Source organism: Lissotriton vulgaris, chromosome 5, assembly GCF_964263255.1.
Source record: "Lissotriton vulgaris chromosome 5, aLisVul1.2, whole genome shotgun sequence".
Lineage (NCBI taxonomy): Eukaryota > Metazoa > Chordata > Amphibia > Caudata > Salamandridae > Lissotriton > Lissotriton vulgaris.
Window position 1 is genome coordinate 42,171,538 of NC_141693.1, and position 15,831 is coordinate 42,187,368.

A 15,831-nucleotide genomic window follows, 5' to 3' on the forward strand; every position below is an offset into this window, starting at 1 on the left:
ATCACCTTCCGACTCCTCACCCATGCACACAAAGCCCTACACAACCAAGGCCCAGGATACCTCAACAGCCGCCTCAACTTCTACACTCCCAAACGCCAACTTCGATTGACCGGCCACGCCCTCGCCGCCGTCCTCCGCATCCGAAGAGCCACCACAGGGGGACGGTCCTTCTCCTACCTCGCCGCCAAGACATGGAACTCCCTCCCCACCCACCTCCGCCTGACCCAGGACCACCTCGCCTTCAGGAAGCAACTCAAGACCTGGCTGTTCGAGCAGTAGCGGACCCCCCTCCCCCAGCGCCTTGAGACCCTCTGGGTGAGTAGTGCGCTATATAAATGCTTTGATTGATTGATTGATTGATTGATTGATTGATTGATTGATTGATTGATTGATTGAAGAGGTGGACTGACTTGCACTGGAGGAAACTAGCACTTTCGACCCCATAATGAGATTAGAGGAGGAAGGGTCCACTGGAATAGGAATTGGTACACTGAGTACTTCAGGACATAGTGATGGTAGGGGAGTCAGTAAAAAGAATTTGAAAATAAAAAAGGGGGAAAGAAAATAATAGAGCAATTAGATCAAAAGACAACCCCCGATCGAATTAGACGGAACAGTGATATTACACCAGAACTCCGCACTAATATAACATCTATAGAGGAAGATAAGGAAGAGCATTCACTAAGGGGCTTAAAAGAGCTTCCCCTGGGAGATAATCATGATAATCTTCAAATTATATCCTGGAATATTGCAGGACTAGCAGCTAAATTTGATTCCCAGGAATGGCGGAACTACATAAATAACTTCCAAATCATATGCCTGCAAGAAACATGGGCGGTTGACCCAAATATGTATAGTATAGAGGGGTACAAATGTTTGTCTGCCCCGGCCATAAAATCACCATCGGGAGAGCGATTGGGGGACTAATAATGTATGTTGACCTCCACATGCAAGGAACTTGGTTTAATTATAACTGGGATTCACGAAACATCCAAGCGGTAGGGTATCGTTTTAAAAGGTTCAATCTTCTTTTACTTAATTGGTATAACGCTGTAGGCACGATGGGAAAGGGGACCGTCACAAAAGAATTGGACTCCCGCCTAGATAAGCAGGATCTATTAAATAAGACACCAAACTCCCCCAGTATAATACTTATGGGGGATTTTAATTGTCATCTTTGTGACAACCTAAAACCATTTAATAAAGATTGGTCACGATGCACTGTAGCAAAAGGCCCACATTTTGCACACACAATTGAGGGATGGGACTTAGAGAAACTAACAAAAAGGCACAACCTGGCCCATACTATGGACCTGATAGAGTTAGGTGGAAATGGAGACCTCAACCCAACATTTATAGGCAGAGGCTGTCATTCGTATATTGACTTTATCTTAGCCTCACCCCTCATAAAGAGAAGCATTAGCAGTATGGCCATAGATATAAGCATCTTTAGCGACCACAACCCTTTGACTCTAGTATTAAAAGGCTTTAATTTTAAAAAACCCATACGTAGAACAGATATTATAGAAAAGGCAGTGGACCAGGGAAGGAGGATCAAGTGGGCCAAGATAGACGGAGATAAATTCTACAGAAGACTAATAACAGAAGGACAAAATGATATAAACACATGTCTCGATCCCAGCGTGGGGGGAGTAAAAGTGGTCAGTGCATTTGAAGAAATCGCACGCCATGTAGATAACTTATAAAACACCTCTAAAGACAGTAAAGCACCCTCTACCCCGCACTGGTTCGACTCTGATTGTACCAAGGCGCATAAAAACCTCAAACTTAGTCTCCAGTCTAAACCTAGGGACAATCTTAAAATAGTACAGTATAGAACTGAATATAAAAAAGCACTGAGATCCCGCAAAAAGAGCTTACAAATACAAGCTTGGGAGGATCTAAGGGAGGCGGCAGAAAGGCGAGATATCTCAGGATTCTGGAAAGTCATTAATACCCCATGCTTCCAGGACCCAGGAGCACCCAAAATAATAAACACTATTTTACCTGAACAATGGCAGACCCATTTCCGGAGCCTCTATAACCACACAGGACAATTAATCCAGAGTGAAGGACCAAGGCTAAACCCAAATACACAATTGAACTTTTCCCTGGAAGATGGAACTGGCAATAGCAGGACTGAGTAAGAACAAAGCACCCGGCCCTGATGGCATACCCCCGACGTCTACCTGAGCAGTATAGATCTTTGGGCCCCATTGCTCACGAGGGTTCTGAACGAGGCAGTGGTGGCAGGACTACCTCGTTCCTGGTCGACGGCAACCATAGTCCCGATTTATAAAAAAGGGAATCGCTATGACCCCCAATGTTATCGCCCCATATCCCTCATAGATGTGACGGCCAAGGTATTGGGCCGTGATATTTTACATCGCTTGCAGGAATGGGCGGAGGAGAACAGGTTTTGACAGATATCCAATATGGGTTTACGGAGGGCAGATCTACCACTGATCAATGCTTGAACCTGTACCTCCTGACAGCTAAATACACCATCGCTGGCAGGGGGGCTATATATATGGGGTTCATGGACCTCTCCGCGGCCTTTGACCGTGTAAATAGAGAAAAACTCTGGAGCCTATTATTAAACCTAGGAGTGGATCAACCACTGGTAGACGTCCTAAAAATAGTTTACACTGGAACACTTCCGCAACAGTGAGATACAATCAAGAGGGAAGTAGGACTGAGCCTTTTTATGCACCAGTGGAGTGAGGCAGTGTTGCATTCTAGCGCCCTTCCTGTTCTCTATATACATTAATCTCCTGGACAAAGACCTAATCAAATTGCATGTGGACTCACCCCAAATTGGACATCGAGCGGTGCCGGTATTACTCTATGCCGACGACACAGTATTGTTAGCCAGAACTCCATTGGGGCTACAAAAGTTGATCGATGGTTTTGTCGACTTTATGGTTAAACTCGACTTATCGACAAACCTGGAAAAATCTTACGTCATGTCAGCAGGAGTTAAAGAAAAAGGGAAATTCACTTATAAAATTGGGTCACACAAGATTGGACAGGTCAAGACTTTCTCGTACCTTGGTGTATTGTTTGACGATCAACTGAATTTTAACCCCCTGGTGGACAAACAGGCAGCGAAATTGGCGGCGTCATCAGGGGCCATCATGGGGTACGGGAGAAGACTTGGCAGATGGTCCCCAGAGCAAATGCTAAACCTGTACAGATCGATATGCTGCGCTAAGGTCACCTACGGAGCAGAAGTATGGGGCTTTATAGACAAACAATTGCAGCAGATCCAGGTGGAAAAAAATAAATTCCTTGGAAGAATCTTGAAATTGCCGCAGAGCACCCCGGCCTTCATCATTCATGAGGAAGTAGGGGAGCCCTACATTGATGACCGTATTAAAATTAAACCTCTCCTTGCTTGGATTAAAATCTGGATTAATCCAGAAGCGGACCTTACAAGACAAATTTTAAAAGACTGTTTGAAACGTGACAGAGGGGGTCACATACCATGGCTGAAGTATGTAAAGGACTCCATGGAGGCAATTGGCTGTAAAAATCTCTTTACAGACCCAGAATCCTTAACCTGCGAGAATAAAACAATGGTTAAAAAACTTTTTTCAGAATGGTCACTCATGACTAGGGCTGAGGTGGAAAGATGTAAGCCTACTGTTTTATCTTACTGCTTACTAACAAAGAAACAAGGAATTGAACCATACCTCACTGTGATGCATAACGCCCAGGATCGATTCTATATGACTCGATTCAGACTAAATATGCTGCATCATCTACATGCTGTTCCCTCTGGGTTCACTCTCACAGTGGAGGCGAAGGGTACCTGCGGCTGCGACTCTAGGTCTCCGCAGGATACCCTTCACTTTGTTCTGTTATGCCCCTTTTATTCTGTCCCAAGACGTAAGTTTTTAGTAGGGATACTGAAAGAAACCAAACTTAGACAAGCAAAAATGGCCCTGAGGTTTCTTCAGGAAGCCTCAGATGCTCATACGTTGTTTTGTACTGTAAGTTTTATCAGGGTTGCAATGCGGTTAAGGAACGCAAGAGAAATAATTGACTCTAATGCTATTTAAATAGAGCCCCATGTAAGGAAATTTCCTCTAACCCCTTCGTTCATGAAATGCATTTTTAGCCCATTTTTTTAACTCACTTTTTAAATCTGTTTTTAATATGTGTATATATTGTGTATGTACTTTTATGGTGTCTTTTTAAGTGCCGAATAAAGATTTATAATGAATTAATTGACTTATATTGTAGGGATGATAAAAGATGGACACTAAGTCCTGCCAAGACCTTGTGAACATGCTGTATTTTCTTTGTGACCCCTGTAACTCTTGGCTACGAACAGTGCACATGGCAGCTATCATTATTGAGTGTTGTTTAAAACCAATAAAACGATTTTGAAATGAAGGGACCGTCTTTTGAAGGAGGTCAGAACCCAAGAAGACATCAGGAAGGGTTGTTCTAGAATTGTTGCTGCCGATGGGAAATTGGGGGTTGTGGGCCCGGGGCCCTCATGCCAATAAAGGAGTGACACATATACTTTGATATGGTATAAACAACTGGCCCAGGGCACGTGCGGCCGGCCTCTTTTATTGGCAGTGACTCCTGTGCTGGATGGGTGTGGGATGAGTGTGAAAGCAGCCCTCGGGGAGTGGCTGGTACACCAGTCCCTTGCCAAACACTGGAACATGCCCAGCAAGACTCTACGTCCCTTCCAAACTTTATTTAAAAAAAAAACAAGCACAACCTGTGGAAATTAATAAAGAACAAAACACCACAGAGCCTCTCAGTCTGTTCAGGCAGTCCGCAGGACAGTACAGGATTAGTGGACAGGTGCAGCTGCGAGCACCTGGCATCCCGGTGCGCATCTGTAATTTATCCAGATGATTCTGAGCATGAACACGGTGTGCTTGTACTCTGGCTCCCTAGGCAGCATGTCCCTCTGGTTACAGTCCTCCTATTAGAGGTTGTTCAGCCCCGCCTGCTCTCATGGTGTTGGAATTGATTTAAAGAGTTCAAACTGGGGGGGGGCGGGGTTGAATGTTATGTTATGTTAAAAAGATTTATATAGCGCACGTCTACCTGTGCGTGTCTTGGCGCTTACTGAGCCTGAACATGCTGAGGGGAGCCACTAGTTGTTAAACAGCCACACTCTAAGCTCCTTGCTAAAGAAGAGCGGGGGAGATGGCTCTAAGATGTGGAGGGAGAGTGTTCCAGAGCCTGGCAGTGCGGGTGCAAAGCTCCTTCCTCCCCAGTTCACTTTCTTGCATCAAGTAGTGGAGATCATTCTGGCTGTAGCCGATCGCAGATGTCGGTTAGGAGTGTACCACTTAAGATGATCCCAAATCAAGGCCCTTTCTGTGGCTCACAAAGACATGATGCAGGTCTATGTGAGCCACACAGAGGGCCTTGAATTTAATTTGCCTGTGAACTGGGAGCCAGTGCAGCTCTTGAATACCTGAGGAGATCGAATGAGATTTTGGGAGATTAAGAATCATTCTGGATGCTGCATTTTGGACCAATTGAAGTTTTCTAATCAGTTTTCCCTGTACATTCATATACAATCAGTTGCAGTAGTCAAATTGTGAGAGGACTAATTCTGAAACCACGATTTTCCTGGTCTTGCAGGGAATGAAATGGAGGATTTTCTTTATCACCCTAATGGTATGGAAGGATGACAAGATTACCTTAGATACTTGTGCTCCAAATTTGAGTTTATAATCAATAATAAAGCCCAAGACCTTAGCCACCCCGCTTTTTGGCTCCGATAGATTTGGTACATTGTGGAATACTAAGGGATTCGATAAGTGGGATCTCATCAGCATTTCGAAGGTGGGAGACCTCTGGGTTAAGGGACAGGTGAAATCGTTTGTGGCCCTGCGGGTGGAGTTTGAATTGGGAGAGACGGAGTGCTTCCGATATGCTCAGGTCCGCCATGCCTTGATGTCAGTCTTCCCAGAAGGGGAGCTGATACCGGAGTCTACCCCGCTGGAAGATCGGGTGTTGGATGGCCATATGCCAGATAGTCCCATCTTCCTGGTATATAAAAAATTGATTAATGATAGGACAGACCTTCTGCTCCATTTACGTGATCTATTGACCCGCGACGGCCATGAACTGGACGATGAGGACTGGCAATCTGCGATCTCCTCTCCCAAGGAGGTAGCGATTCCAGCGAGACTCAGATTGGTTCAACTCAAGATTTTGCTCAGGGTATATGTCACGGGCCCCCGTCTGGGTTTTTCCGAGGAGGGTCTGTGTAAGCGGGGTTGTGGATTGTTGGGGAAGTTTCTCCATCTTATTTGGGAGTGTCTGGAAGTCGCTGACTACTGTAAAAAGGTCCATGAGGTGATGGAAGAGGTTACAGGTGTTGCTCTCTTGCCGGAGGCCAGGCGCTGCCTCCTGAATGTTTGGGAACCAACCGACTATAATGTTGCCCAGACTCAGTGGGTGACCCTGGGGGCCATGATCGCCAAACGTAACATTGCGAAACTGTGGGGGTCCCAGAGGACTCCTACTCTTGAGGTGTGGATGGAATACATGGACTGGTGCATGTTTAGGGAAAAAACTGTATATCTGGCCCGGGGCCGCCCTCGGAAATGGCATAGAGTGTGGGGTCCCTGGAACCGGTATCGAGGAGACATATGTGTGCCACCAGCAACTACTGTCATTGATGTCCAGCTCTCCCGCTGGCCCCACATTGATACTGCATTGTTGTGCAGCTGTTGATTTGCCTTCTCCCCTCCCCATTAAGGTGCTATTTCTATTATTGTATGCTGTGTGGTTTTTCCACCCCGGTGTGGACGGTGCACGTAGTATTTTACATTGTTGCCTTGCTTGTTATAAAAAAAAATTCTCAATAAAAAGAAATATAAAAAATAATAATAATAAAGCCCAAGTTTTTGGTTTTTGTCAGAGGTAAGGGTGACGGACCTAGACTATCAGTCCACCAGGCTGGGGACCATGCAATCAGGAATCAGGAATCAGGAGCATTGGTGGAGTCCGCTGCGGACATTTCTTTTGATGTGCCCTGACTCCATGAAAGGCAAACTCTGTGAAAAAGGCACCCCCATATATATGTTAGGTCTGGGAGCAGGGGGAAAATACACAATTCAATATTGTCACAAGAACAGGCTCCCACCCAACCTATATCTATTTACCATTTACTCTAAATGCAACTGTTGCAATGTATATTATGTAATTTGTAGGGTAAGAAGATCCAGTAGTCGTAGGTATTCTTGAAAGGGTGTTTATTAGTTAAAAGCTGGTAAATAGGTAAATAGGAAGGAGGCCCCACCGGGAGCAGCATCCAGCTGCTCAGCCCACTCAATCAAACTGACCACACATTCAAACCATGCACACAGGAACATTCCAATGACATCACACACACAGGCTGAGCAGCAGGGAAAGAGATAAACAGGATATAACACATCTCCCTCTTTTAAAACAATGAAAACAAAAGAGAGAGAGTGAAACTAAATACAGTAAGTCCCGATGGTGACAAAATCAGGATTTCAAATAAACAGTCATCCTAGAAAATGAATAACTGTAAATAATATCATGAAATAGCAATATATCAACATGAAAGATACATAGAGAGGAAAAATATCTTTTCGCACACAACCAGGAATAATATCTTCTCGCACAAAACGGAGAGAGAAATCACATACAACCATCCCCCATCTCAAAGAAAACCCCAAAATATTACCAATCATGCCAGTTGGCCAGACTGTCACGAAAAGCAATACTAGGGAATCAAACTAAACAAAATGGCGTCCCAATAGAATAACAAATTTAGGACGTAGGAGTTACCACGCTGTCCAAAATCACTTAAATAAAGTATAAAGAACAAAGCGCATAACACCTAATGCATGGGTACATGGCTACCTAACGACTCTCTGTAACTGAACACCTCTAACTGAAAAGAGCACTTGCGTGGTTCAGGAAAATAAACATGAATAAACAGAACTGAGGACTTTGCAGCCTCATAAAATTTGATCATAAGGAAATGGAGCACCTCAAACCATGAGCACGTATGTGGCTCCGCAACATATGCATCATAAAATTCCAAACTGGAGAACTAAACTTCAGGAAATACAGGAGCGCCTCAAACCATGAGCACGTATGTGGCTCCGCAGAATATGTAAACTACAAATCCAAAAATACACACTAGCATTGAACTCCTCAAAGTTCAAGAAAATACACACTAACATTGAACTCCTCAAAGTTCAAGCAATAAATGTAGACTGTAGACTCTTCGCAGTAAAATGTGAACTCCTCAAAGTTCAAGCAATAAATGTAGACTCTTTGCAGTACAACGTGAACTCCTCTATCTAAAATAGAGCACTGTTAAATAAGTGGTTCATCAAAAATCAGTATAATAAATCTCAACACTTAATGAACACCTCAAATTAATTGAGCACAAATGTGGTTCATTTTCATAAATAAATTCAAACATTGCCAGAACTCAGCATATCAAAACTTGACCATTAAAATCGACCTTTAAAGCAAAGTGTAAATAAATTAGTTCATAAATTTCAGGATATAACAGTCCCAAGTAGTGTAAGAAAATAAGTAAATCACTCATAACAGTTCCATAAATCACTTAGAACACAACATGTACATCAATTTATATATAAATAGTGACTGATGGAAAATAAGAAACTAAAATAATAAAAGTAGTCACCGTTGTCATATCAGATGTTGTGAATTGCGAGACCTGAATAGAAAAACAGTACCTTGTCTCTTGAAATATAAATGAAAACATCTCAGGGACTTGCAGGGTTTAAAAACAACATAGCGTGCCAGTCGCTGTGACACGATGATGAAAACAATGGCAGAAACCCACAAAAGCAAAGCATTAAGGCAGAAACGCTGTAGAAATGAAAACGTTTGATCCACGACCACCTCAGTGCATTAAGAACTCATCAGTGTCCTTCACATCGGGAAGCGCCTGATTAACGACGACAGCACGCAGCAAACATCACGCTGTCAGTCACGTCTTCGCCCGATGGCTCATGGCGAAAATGCGCTTCAACAAAGGCGGTGACTCATCAGCGGTGACTCATCGGCTGACGTCAGCAGCAGAGCGCGAGGAGAGCTTCACATCGCCAACTCCTCGGAACCCTCAGAAGACGTCATCACAAAGGCTGAAGCAGGGAAAGGACAAGGATGGCTGCAAACCAACTGACAACTCAACCGTCATCCCCAAACAGGACGGTGAGTGTCAGAGTTTTAAATGAAAAACGAAGAAAGTACAATGAATGTTACAGCTCGGTTGAGTTGAGCGCGCTGGCACCTGTTAAGTTGATGGCGCTGGCAGTCAATTACCTCCCAAACACTGCTCAAATTAATTTCTGATTATAAAGAAAAACGGAAGCCTCAAAGTGGAAACAAAAATCGCAGCGTGTACACATGCTTGCAGATAATGAATTGAAAAGGCAGTTATCTTTCCATGAACGCAGCGCTCATTTGTTTCACAGCTGCAATTTACTTTTAAATAGTCCAGATATCTGTCACAATTATCTTCACAGGTTATAGACCAAATGAAAGCAGCCGCCTCAAATAAAATGCTTAAAAGTTCACATCTTTGCCCTTGAATTATAAATAGTCATTTTAGATTGCTGAAAGGTTCACATCTTTGCCCTTACAAAAATAGATAGTTAATTAAAGTTGGGCTCTGAAAATCTTGACGAAATATATTTAAGTTTTCCACCGTTTCTCTCTGACAACAGTCATAACTCGAAATTTTGACGCTCTTGCCAATAAATCTCCTAGTTTAAAATTCAATAATCTGCACAAAGACCAACGCTTGAAACATACCTTTATTGATGTTTCCTGTAGGCTGTCAGATGTGACATGACACCGGTGGGGCATCAAAAGCGTTGTTTGTCTTCTTTTAAAATTTTCATTTTCCATCTCTTCAGTTCCATGTTTCAAAAGTAATTTCTGCACACGTAGTTCTTTCTCGCTCGTCGCCATTGTTGCAATGTATATTATGTAATTTGTAGGGTAAGAAGATCCAGTAGTCGTAGGTATTCTTGAAAGGGTGTTTATTAGTTAAAAGCTGGTAAATAGGTAAATAGGAAGGAGGCCCCACCGGGAGCAGCATCCAGCTGCTCAGCCCACTCAATCAAACTGACCACACATTCAAACCATGCACACAGGAACATTCCAATGACATCACACACACAGGCTGAGCAGCAGGGAAAGAGATAAACAGGATATAACAGCAACTTTATGGAGTCTAGGGCAATTTCCAAATATTATCTCAATATATCAGTTTCTTTAGATTTGTTTCCTTTTTTCTTTATTTATATATATTTTTATACAAAAATAAGTCCTATATACATGTGTTTAGTAATATAAATATTTTCAAATACATTTTTCCATAATGACACAATTCTCGATAGGTTTGATCAAAATAATGCATAATATCAATTAATCATACTGTACAATTTCAAATGTCCACTTAGTGCATACAATAGATAAATATAACAATATAACAAATACAGTCCCCTTCATACATAACCCATTCTATACTACTCTACAGTCATACTACACACTCTCACAATCATACTAACACCCAGACCAACACTACATGCACAGATGAACAAACACAGGGGGGGTGAAATCCTCCCTCTTGGGCTCCGCTGGAATCTGGAATATCAGACACTCCAGGAGTGCACTAAGTGGATATTTTGTATCAAAAAAATATATAAATAAAGAAAGAAGGAAAAAAATCTAAAGAAACTGATGTCTGGACATAATCTTTGGAGATTGCCCTAGACTCTATAAAGTGGTATTTAGAGTAAATGGTAAAGAGTTATAGGTCGGGTGGGAGCCTGTTCTTGTGACAATATTGAATCCATGAAAGGCAAATCCTCAAAGGCTAGGACAACATTGATGGTGTTCGTACGTCTTCCTCTGAGGCCCGGAAACTTCTAGTACCTAGTGGTGGAGCAGCTTTGACATATCTCTCGTGCTGGCCTTCTGAGGAACTGCGTGCCACAAGGAAGTGGAAGCATGACTCATCGAGAAGAAGCGTATCGCCGTCGCTGTGCCTGCCGTCGTAACTCCGGAGAAAGGAAGGTGTCGCCGTTGGAACTGTTGCACTGCACTGCATCGGAGAGAAGCGTGCCGCAGCGAAGAGGAAGCGTGTCGCCGTCGCTGCTGCTGCCATCGCAACTCCGAAGAAGGAGGGTGTCGCCGCTGGAACTGTCGCACTGCACCGCATCGACCAAGAGCACCTCGCATCCCCCGAGAAGCACGCTGCTATCGGAGCCGCTGCCGTCGTATCCTGGATGTCGCCACTGTAGTTGTCACATCGTGAGGAAGCCTCACACATCGTGGGAGAAGAGCGTCGCTGCTGGAGCTGTTGCCGTCGCATCATAAGGGTGTCTCCGTTGCAGTCCACGCATCAAACCGGGAACTTCTCGCATCCCCGAGAAGCGTGCCGCATCTGGAAGATCTTCACGTCTTTATTTCTTTGCACCTGAACTTTGCCGCATTTCCCATTGCTGCGACATTGCTTGTCGTGAAAGGGCAAGGCAACCTAAGGTACATTGACGCAGAGTGTCGCATCTGAGAACTGAACTGAACTAAGCTTAAATCTACCATCTGAAAGCAATAGTACTGTGTATTTTTGCAGTTTACAGTCTCTATATAAAGCCTACTTATTTTTATATATAAAACCTGTGTGGTGTCCATTTGTAGTGTTGTCACTGGGTTACTGTTTGTGGTCACAACTGCTTAACTTACAACCCCTCTGAAATAAGCCTTGACTGCTCACGCCACGCAGCCTAGAGGGTGAGCAGGGGTTATTTTGGGTGTGTAATCCCCTTGTCTTGACTAAAGGAGAGGGTCCCTGCTTGTCACAAGTACCTACCTGTGCCAACCAGAGACCCCCAAATCTAACAGAAGCTACAAACGAACCTTGCCTTTTTAGGGACGTTGAAGCGGCCGACATCTAACTTGTCCCACATGTGCATGCCTTTTTGAAGTAAACATTGCACAATTGTCATTGTCACTGGAAACGGATACTGAGAAAGTCTTTGTCGATGATTTGGACGATGGTTGACTTTGTTTGGTGTCGAGTTGCCTCAGTTGGTTTGACTGATTGGCCTTGTGGGAGCGCGTCTATGGTCACTGAGGTAGAGTTTGGTTGGCCATTTTGTCTTCATGCTGTGACACACTTGCTTTTCTCTTCACCTTGCATGTTGTCACAAAATGGTTTGTTTTACCAATGCTAATTCATATTTGTCCAATGGCTGGACATATACCTTCGTGTGGAAACAACAGTCCACATCTATTAAAAGTTTTCTTTGGAGACATCGCCTTGTGTCCCTCAGGCTTATAATTTGGCTCACTTTTCATGCTCATGACTGATGCATTTTGGGTACCTCCATGTCAGTTGCTTAACATTCAGCACACTCTTCAGCGCCGGATGCCTTGAGGACTTGTTCTAAGCTCAAAGTTTCCACCAGCATTCGTCGTTGCCTCACCAAAACATCCAGTCTCTCAACAAACTCATCAAATTGTTTTGCCTAGTCTCTGGTATTCTTGGCTGAATATGTATCTTTCATAATCAACATTTGGCACTGGATTAAATTTGATATTCAAGGTGGTATTGATAGATAGTACGTCACTACACCTTCTTGTGGTATCTTTTTCATAGCCTCTTTCATTCCTGCACCTGCCATGTTCTTTTGCTTAACAGTCAGCACACTCTTCAGCGCCGGATGCCTTGAGGACTTGTTCTAAGCTCAAAGTTTCCACCAGCATTCGTCGTTGCCTCACCAAAACATCCAGTCTCTCAACAAACTCATTACATTTTCTTCCCTAGTCTCTGGTATCCTTGGCTGAATATGTATCTTTTATAATCAACATTTGGCACTGGATTAAATTTGATATTCAAGGCGGTTTTGATTAGATCGTACGTCACTACACCTTCTTGTGGTATCTTTTTTATAGCCTCTTTCATTCCTGTACCTGCCATGTTCTTCAGATATTTTTTTACATTTTTATCCTCCTTTTCATCTATTGCATCTATGAAGTCTTCAAAAGTCTCTATCCATGCGGTCCATCTATTGCCAATATTGTGTTTCTTGGCTGTATTAAATGCAGCTGCCAAATATACTTTGGTGGAAAGTAGTGGTCTCGCAGGAGCTTCTTGTTGACTTAAGCAAGCACAGTCTCTCTAGCGCCTTGTGAGGTGCTGGCTTCTGGGTCGGCCATAACAACTTTTGGACCTTGGATCTCATCCTTGCTCTCCATTGGAGCATTTACTTGATGGTGGTCTGTGAAGTTGTTCTGGGCCCCACTGCGCTAGCTCTTTCATGGGAACAGCTCCATCTCTGCCTGGCTCTCCTTTCAAGCTCTTTATCTTAAGGCATTGTTCTGGGCCCCACTGCGCTAGCTTTAGTGAGGGGGTCGCTCTTTCGGGGGAACAGCTTTATCTCGTTCTGGCTCTCCTTTGGAGCTCTTTATCTTGAAGAGTTGTTCTGGACCCCTCTGCTGCAGTTTTGGTGGTGCTGTGGCTTCTTCGGGTATAGCAGCTCCACAAGTACCACCCTGACCCTCCCTCCAGAGCTACTTCAAAGCATGTTGTGGCCCGACGATTCGCAAGTGGTTTTGATAAGTAGATAAGCCTTGTATTCTGATAGTCCATGAAAGCAGATAACGTTATGATATTTGGTCAGCTTTATGATTAAATGTTTCTTCACAAATACCTGGTTAATCTCAGCTTCGTAGCACATGAATTTCAATTTGATTTGGACTGAAATGTTGCTATGCTCTGCCTTTGTAACCTGGTTGCATCCGCCTTTAGCGTTCTTACTCTGTGTAGTGTATGGCATTAATTTGTGTAATGAAGCAGAACCTTTCATTTGCGGCTGTTTCATTTGGTTCCTGGCCACCGACATGTAGACTTTCGACGTCAATTTCTTTCGCTTCAAGCATTTTATACAGGCTGGCGTTGTGCTGAAACTCCCCCGATGCGATGGCTGAATCTGTACTTCAATTGCGGTACACATGGCATGCACGAGTAGGTTGCTAGACCCCGGCAATCTCTTTGGAACACCGCTTTCAGCGAGCGGGCTTCGTATCCCATATCTCGTCACCATTTGTAATGTCCTGCCAGCCTAGGTTCTCACCAATAACCACACCACACAGAGAGTAATTTTACACGTCTTTAGTCTACTGGCGTGTAAGTCAGCACTCAACATTCTAAGCCTGCCTTCAACTCATCTCTTCAACGCTAACATCATAGACATAAGTTGTAAAGTGGGAATCAAAAGAGTTCCTGCATTATTTTATTCACAAGACACTACACGGCGGGTGCTGCTCAAGGAAAGAAACAGGAAAAAAGATAAACAAAGAGGCTTGCTGTGAATGGTGGGGCTTTAGGACGGCCAGTAATACTTTGAAGCAAGACCACTGACTCATTGTCAGTGAAATTGCTCTCCCTCCCTCGCAGCTCCACCATTAAGTGAGGCCTTCCCCCGAGCCCAGCACTCTTGAGTGTAGGTGTTCGAAGCCCTCCTCCACCCGCAGGTTTAACCTGTGCCTCATCCCTGGTGGTCCAGTGGACCTCTGTCTCCATTCTCTTGCTCAGCTTTTTCTCTACTTTTTTACTCGTTTTTTCCCTCACTTCTATCTCTCCCCTTCACTCTCCTTCTCGGTATTAACCTCCATTTTCTGTTGTTTTCCCCTAATTTCAATTTCCCCCCTTCACTCTCCTTATGTGTCTTTCCTCCGTTTTTCACTCATTTTTTGCCCTCATCTCAATCTCCCCCTTTCACTCTCCTGTGTCCTCTGTGTCTTTCCTGAACTCTTTCTTGCACTTTTTCTGTTGTTTTCCCCTCATTTGAAGCTCCCCCGACTCTTCTTCTGTTTCTTTCCTCAGTTTTTCACTAATTTTTTACAGTCATCTCAATCTCTTCCTTTCACTCTCCTGTGTCCTCTGTGTCATTCCTCCACACTTTCTTGCACTTTTTCTGTCGTTTTCCCCTCATTTCAAGCTCCCCCTAACTCTCCTTCTGTGTCTTTCCTCAGTTTTTTACTCATTTTTTACCCTCATCTCAATCTCCTCCTCTTATTCTCCTGAATCCACTGTCTTTCCTTCACTCCTTATTGCACTTTATCTGTTGTTTTCCTCTCTTTTCAAGCTCCCCCTAAATGTCCTTCTGTGTCCTTCCTCCGGTTTTCACTCGTTTCTTACCCTCATCTCAATCTCCCCCTTTCACTCTCCTGTGTCCGCTGTCTTTCCTCCACCTTTCTAACACTTTTTCTGTTGTTTTCTCCTCATTTCAAGGTCCCCCTAACCAGGGGCGGGTGGTGACATTTGAAAGTGGTGGTTCGCAAACTGATTTGCATACTGCACCATAGCGAGCGAGCGTGCCCGAACCCCATAAGGGGGGTTTGGGGGGATAACCCCCCCATGAAAATTTTGGAAAAAGAGAAGAAAAATCGTGCATTTTCCAAGCAAATTTGAGAAAGCAGGAAGGTTAATAAAGCAATTGTGAAAGTGCAGTTATTACATTAATAGATGGCATAACATAGGTAGCTGCTTATACAGTATAACCACAGACCTTCATACATTCCGTCCTATTACGCTGCTGAATTCAGACTATAAGACTTGCATGAAAATCTCAGCTCTAAGAGTAGAAGAAGTTGCACAGCAGTTGGGAGACAGCCTTTACAAAGCCCTCTGCCCCACTCGTTTTTTGTACCTTTCTGCCCTCTGTCCCACTCGTTTTTTGTACCTTTCTGCCCCCTGTTCCACTCTTTTTTGTGCCCTTCTGCCCGGGGGTATCAAAGTACGCAAATGACTGATGC